This window comes from Urocitellus parryii, chromosome 2 (genome assembly GCF_045843805.1).
Source record: "Urocitellus parryii isolate mUroPar1 chromosome 2, mUroPar1.hap1, whole genome shotgun sequence".
Taxonomy (NCBI): domain Eukaryota; kingdom Metazoa; phylum Chordata; class Mammalia; order Rodentia; family Sciuridae; genus Urocitellus; species Urocitellus parryii.
The window spans coordinates 142,096,855-142,104,005 of record NC_135532.1 but is presented as its reverse complement, the minus strand read 5'-3'; the positions used below and the strand labels follow the sequence as shown (position 1 = coordinate 142,104,005).

General features: G+C 38.9%; 1 long non-coding RNA gene across 1 annotated transcript; it reads left to right on the top strand.

Moving 5' to 3' along the window:
• The first annotated feature begins 460 nt into the window (after positions 1-460).
• LOC113178733 (uncharacterized) lies at positions 461-3,216 on the top strand. Its single transcript, XR_003300253.2, has 2 exons — positions 461-718; positions 3,024-3,216. It is a non-coding gene; the product is annotated as an uncharacterized LOC113178733 (long non-coding RNA).
• The last annotated feature ends 3,935 nt before the right edge of the window (positions 3,217-7,151 follow it).

Sequence of the window (7,151 nt, the reverse complement as noted above, 5' to 3'; positions counted from 1 at the left end):
TTATCACACTATATATATATATAGTGTGTGTGTGTGTGTGTGTGTGCGTGTGTGTGTGTGTGCGCGCACAAGAGAGAGAGAAAGAGAGAGAGAACACACACACCAGGATTAGGGATATATTTTCATATTGAAAGATAGCTGAACCGAGCCATGAGGAACAGTCAGCAAACTGGTGAGGAGTGAGATAGGATGTCAGAAAGACTTTAGTTGGTAGATTCATGTACTTTTGTCTTGGAGACAAAGTGCAACCTTTTAGGAAAAATATGGAAAGTCTTCACATAAATGCTACATGTCACATGATAGGTGTTTATGATGCGTACCAATTCTATTCTTTCCCGCCAGTAATTTAATCCTATTTATCATAGCATTTCCATTGCCACAGCAACTAAAATTAATTGGTGCTGTCACATGAAAGTCAGATTGCTGCGTTTATTTTGGTCCCAATTGCATCACGATGACCATCCGGCAGCATTTATCTAAATCTGGTTGAGGCTTACATGGTTTCTCCTGAGATATCTTCCTCATCTGTTTGTGGCTGTGTATAACTCAATCTCCTGCCTTTTTGTTTTCTTTCTGCCCAAATGAAGAATGAGCGTACCAGCATTTCCTCAGGACACACCTGTGCACCATGGCGGAGGAGCCCATCTTGAGGAAGGCAGGTTTTGCACACAGGTGGTGATTGGGAGGCCTCAACAGGCTCCTGACCAACCAAATAAAGGTTGGTGGAAAAACAAAGCCTGTGCATTGGGAGGTGGGGGCTGGAATGGGGAAGGAGACACTTTAGACAAGGTTGTTAGCAGATGTTGTTTAAATGTTCTGAATGCCAAAATGTAATAAGAAAGACCAATGTAACATGGACGTTTTAACACGTGCGAGCTCGCACACACATACACTCACACACTTTCTCTCTTTCTGAAGTACACTGCTTCCTGCATGTGCTTTTCCAGGTACTTCCTGCTACTTGATATTATGGAGGAAAACTAAAGGTGAAGAGACTCCATTCAGTTTACCCAATGCATTGCTGGAGCCTGTGGTCAACATTAGATTGCCTCTAGATAGCTAATTTTTTGTTGGGGTTAAGTCACTTCTTTTTTTTTTTACTAAACACCATATGTAATCCCAATTTTTATACCACACACCCTAAGGAAGAACAAAATATAGGCTATGGTTATGACTGGCGTTTGAGATGTTATTGCTACAGACAAGGAGCCTACATATTGGAGCTTGGGGACATAAACTCAAATTCTTTAGTAGTTCAAATATTTTTGTTGTTTTTGTTGTATATGCAATTACAATCAGACTCTATCTGGTTTGGACGAGAATGAGGATAAAAGTGAGTTTATTTCTGCTTTCTACTTCCTGTCTGGAGTTCAGAGTATGCTCCATTTTTCTCTTTCTTTTCTTTTTTTTTAAAAGAAATAGCAGGATGTTTGTCAACTATTTACTCTCTTCTAGCCATATGCTAACTTTCTTTTGGACTCAGCTTCTTCATTTATAAAATGAGAATGATTTCTGAATATTGTGATAGATGAACAGAAGTCAATCAACATAAGGAGGAATTTCAATCTATAAAGTAAAGAATTTTTACTTTAACAAATTAGATTTCATTACAATATTATTATAGTAGTCACCTGAAAATATTCCATTTCACTCACAACCTAAGAGATATAATGTTGTATTCAACATTATCTCTCAGATAGTCAAAGATTAAAAATATTGATCATATGCAGTGTTTGTGAGGATCTGGGTGTGTTGGATCTTCTTGTCTCAAGGTACATGGTGAAGACATTTCAAAATTTAAAATGTTTAGGTCTTTTGATGAATTAATTTTCCTTTTCTAGAAATTTATTTAGGAGAAAGAAAGATTCAAAGATATATTTCTAAGTTTGTTCATGTAAGTGTTATTAATGCGAGTACAAAATAAGGAATGAGACACATGCCCACTAATAGGAAATTATTTAAATTAGTTATGATATACCCCTTAATGCAATTAAGACCCAGTGGTTATTCAAAAGTAGTATGTAACTGTATGTTCATTGGTATGAAAAGACATCTATAACATATTGTTAAATGAAAAGAAAATTATAGACCTATACATTTAATATTATTCACCCTTAGATGGTATATTTAAATTTATAGCTATGTTTATATTTATATTTATACATATAAAGAATATTTTGTATATAATGGTCTCTGAAAGCAGGGTTTATTGAAGATGCAGTCACTTTGCTGCTGATACACTAGTGATTTGCTTAAACTTTTTAAAAAATAGAGAATGGTATCATGTCTTATAATCAGTGAAAACAACAATCATAAAGAAGAAAAAAGAATCCAAAGAGCATTCAGATGAAAGTCTTAATTCTACTGCTTCCAGTAATCTCTCTCATTTGTAATATGACCATTGAATTGGATACACTCAACCTCTGATGGGCTAAGTAGGCACAGGGGCTCAGGCTATTTACAACAAACTAAAGAAACAGCAAAAGATAAACAAGTCTGAGATAAATACCATGAAGATAGGGTATAAATTGGTGGGGCCCGCCATACATAACATGCTAATCTATTTAATGAAAGAATAGATGACAGGCGCTGGATGAGCTTTGCAAATTGAATATCATGTGAGAAAAAGGTCGTTGAATGTTAGTGTAAGCGATAGGGACACGGGGGGGGGGGGGGGGGGAGACAGGCTGAATTCGGAGCTGTGGCAAAGCATGAGTCTCTCCCACCTCCTTTCTTTCCAGAGACCCAGTGGTGGGTATTAGAGACTTTCAGTCTACTTTTCCTTTATTTTGGAGTCAGACCTAGATGCTATCATGTAAAAATATCCCTGCTAATGCATATTAAGATGTGACATGCTTCCTTTTCTTTAATTTTGTGTGCCTTTGTATCATTAACCTGAAAAGAAGAAGGGGGAAAAAAAAAGAACCCATATCCTGGTGTGTAACTAAAAACCTCCCGGTGGGATTTGTTTAGTGTGAGAGAGTGATTAGTAATTTTTAGTGATTAGTAATTTTCTCCCTCAGGTGGCTTTTCTGCATTCCTGTAGAGATCGTGTACACAACAGGGCTGCCAAGTGAGAAGAAAAGGCTTAGGCAGAAAATACCACGCTTTCGAGAACAGTGTGTGTGTGTGTGTGTGTGTGTGTGTGTGTGTGTGTGTGTGAGATTGGGCTTTCAACAACTGTTTGAGTGATTGGCAAATAAAGTGCATTGATTTGGAGTCGTTTCTTTTATGTCCTATACAATCTTTGGTCTTGCAGAAAGTCCCATTGTGTAGTAATTTCATTCGAGGGGGTTGTAGCTGTGGTCCCATCCGCTCACTCCCCTGTCTCCCTCATCCCCTTTTTATTCCTCCTCTGGTATTGGAAAAGCAAGCCAGTTCTAAACATCCTAGCTGAAGGAGGCGTTGAAGTCTGATTTCCAGTTTTTAGGGCCTACTGTGGAAATCATAGGATTGAGGCAGGAAGAGTTTAGCTTTCTCAATCAAAAAAGAAAAAAGACAGTTGATGTATGAAATGAGAGCTCCACAGAGGAGGGACACTTTTTTAGTGTCCCGCCAAGTCACACCATTCCACTTCCCAATAAGGTGAGAATCCACATGAACTGAAACACACCCTGACAGCTGGGTCGGGAGCCAGAGTGTGCGGCTGTTTTTGTCTTGCCGCTCCCTGGGGATTTAAGCTATTTAGCACAAAGGTTAAGCAACGTGTGTGGCCTCAGGATTCTCCCACGCGAAGCTTTCATAATTTTATTTTTGCATATCTATGGGCACATATTCTGGCCTTTGTGACCTCACTAGTAACTGTTAGCTCCACAAAATGTTGCTCTCTGAATCCAAGAAACTCTGTATCTGGGTTTCTAAAAGGCTAAAACTGGGACTTAGAACCGTTAATAAAATAAGCTTTAATGCTGAGAGGTATTGTATCAACACTGACTAAATTAAATAATTTGCTGACTGTCATTAACAAAATCAAGTATTTTGCTGACCAATGTTATCCTGTTATCCAGTTGGGTAGGCTTAAGCCAGGCCTTCTTCCTCTATCGTCATCATCTCTCATATCTATTGCACTAAGCAGTTATAAGGACTTTTGCATGTATTACCATTTTTAGTTACTAAGGCAGTTCTGTGATGTCCAAAAGGTTGGAGATTGTCTCACCATTTTAGATGCACTCTCTGAAACCAAACATCCAATGTCAGAGCAAAGAAGATAATCTAGACTTTCTTGTTTTTTTTTTAATTTTTTTTTTTTAGTTATAGATGTATAACATACCTTTATTTTCATTTTTTATGAAGTGCTAAGGATCGAACCTAGTGCCTCACGTGTGCTAGGCAAGCTCTGTGCAACTGAGCCCCAGCCCCAAGAATCTAGACTTTCTAATTTCCAGCTGTCCTCTTTCGGAAGAGGAGGTCCTCAGGGAAGTCTCTAGGAGAGGCACAGCAAACACTTTAACTCTGGGCTGAGGTCCTAGCCTGCCCTGAACTCTGATCTTGAGCACAGAGTGAGATTACCCATGGAAGACAGAGATGGCTTTGAATGGGTGGATTAGTCATCCTGCAGGTTCAGTGTAATGAGCTAAGAAAATGTTATTCCCTCTTGTAAATTGGCCATGTGACAGTGCAGGGAGATGTTGTGACAGGCTTGAGGTGTCACCTTGTGAGGTCTGTCTCAGAGACTGCCTTAGGTTACCCGATACATGCAATGGGTGGACCTGTTCCTCCAGCTGCAGAGCTGTCTCCATGGAGACAAACAAAACTCTTTCTCTTCAGTTCCAGAAACTTCAGTGTGAATGGCAATTTCAAATCGACTGTCCTAATCTTCTCAGGGCAGCAGGAAGCATTTAAATGTTCAACATGTTAAATGAACCCCAAAATACAGGTTGGTGAGACTGATTCATGCCTGGAGAAGGGAAAAGGCGGGTGTCTTTCCATTGCCTTGGCTAGAGACCCTGCTGGGGCTGAAATTCACCCTAGATTTCACGGCACATTCTTCCCCATCCTGGCCAGGCCTCCTCATCCTGGTATTGTACCATGCTGTAAAGTGTTGTGCAATGTGGAGGGAAGAAAGAAATCTGGGGGTAGAGTGAGAGCGCAGAACAAAGGCTTGGAATCAGGGAGAATTTCAAAGTTCCCAAAACAAGGCAGAAGGTTTTTTACTAGATTAGGCACAACTCCAAGATTGGGGATACACATTCATTTTTTTCACTTCTCAAGCTTATTGTAGTAATCAGCACGTAGTAGATGCTCAGCAAATATTTGCAATGGGTGAACATACAGAATAATAACCAGTGTGGAACTTTCCTAACCTCACCAGCTTTGTATGGGCCAAGCTCTCAAGTGTAAACTGTTGGCTTTGCCCCATGGTTGCCCCTAGGATTGCCACTTCTGATCTTGCTCTTATTTTTGGACCCCTTGGATTTTGACTGTCTTTGGAGGCCAACTTGGACCCCAAGTCCTTCCTTCAATTTCTGCTTCCTGTGCTGAGGCTCTTATGGAATTCATGTCAGGTAGTCTGTTTTAGAACTTCCAAGCTTTCCATTTAGTTATAATAAAACTCCCAGTTATTCTGGAAAAAAAAAAGGTCCTTTCAGAAAACCAAAACTTCATTTTTGTAACAATGCAAGACTCCACATGTAAAGTGGTAATTTTACCAAAATTTTAGGTCTCATTAATCCTGGTTGAAGAAGGAAACAGTTTAGAGTTTTGAGGCAATTTAAGAATATCTACCAAAATAAAGAAAAGTATAAGCACTTTGATCTTGCAATTTTTGTTTCTAGAAGTCTAACTTGCAGAGATACATTTGTGCATGGCCATAATTTTAAAGACTCTGGGGCTGTAGTTCAGTGATAGGGTCCTTGACCAGCATTCATGGGGATCTGGGTTCAATCCTCAGTACAGAAGAAAAAAATTCTTAAGACCATATTGTTATTATTAAAATCAGATGTCATTTTAAGTCCATAATAGACAAATAGATAAAAAATTATGATGCATCCATAAAAGTGACTATTCTTCATCAAGGAAAAAGAATCAGGTAAATCCAGTGTATTATTTAATATCCCCTTGCATATTAAATATTCTTATATTTAGTATGAAAGGGGACTGAATATGCATGATATGATCACATTAGTTTTAAAAACTTTGCATATAAGTGAATGTGTATGTATGTGTGTCTGTCTCTGCATTTTAAATTGAAATCACTGAGAAACTCTTGGTGAATCCAAGGTAAAAGATTAGGGTCAAAATTCATGTATCTGACTTTTTTTTCTTATTTCTTTATGACCACTGATCATAGATCACTTGTAGAGCCCGGAGTAGATGAAAGATATTTATAAATGTGAATCCTATATGATTTCCAAGGGTTGTATTTTTGTTGAAATGTGGATGACTCTTTTCTCAGCTTCAAGTAAAATGGTGAGAAAGGCACATGCTGTGTGCAGCCCTCCACCCTCTCGTCCCCGTGTTTTCCCTGTTTTGAGATTTTAAAGCAGACCCAGGTGTGAATGTCATTGCCATTTGTTACCGACTGTGTCAACTTGGCCACTCCGTCTTCCAAAGGCTTAGATTTTTTTCCCCCTAAATAATGCAATAATATCCATCAAGCAGAGCTTTTATGAGGACACGTGAAAATATCTAGTACACACTAGATGATCAATGATTGTTTTCTTCTTTCTGATTTCTATTTAAAGATTCTTTCTCAAAAAAAAAAAAAAAACCCACCACTTTTGGGTCTTGGGTCTTGCTCTGCTCTCAGCATTTTAGTCTCTATCAGGGCCCTGTGGCTTAGGAATAACTGCAGGTACATCCTCCCTTCCCTGCCTGTGTATGCAATCCTACCCCCTTTCTTTCTTCTCCATTATTCTCTGCTCATTTCCTTTCTCTTCTTCTTCCTTACTTCTTTTTATATTTTGTTTTGGCCTTTTTCTAACCCCATACCTTCCTGTCCACTCCTCCATTTATTTCCTAAGACTATTAGAAGAGAGATATGTGGTTCACAGAGGAAGAAACACAAATTGCAGAAAAAGAATAATACCAAGTCTTCCTCCTCCACACTTGTGCCCACTGTATTCCCCTCTGTTCCCCCAAATGCCATGTTTTTATACATTGGCTGACTTCTGCTCCTCAGTTCTCAGAGTCCTTTGATTCAGGGGCCTGGG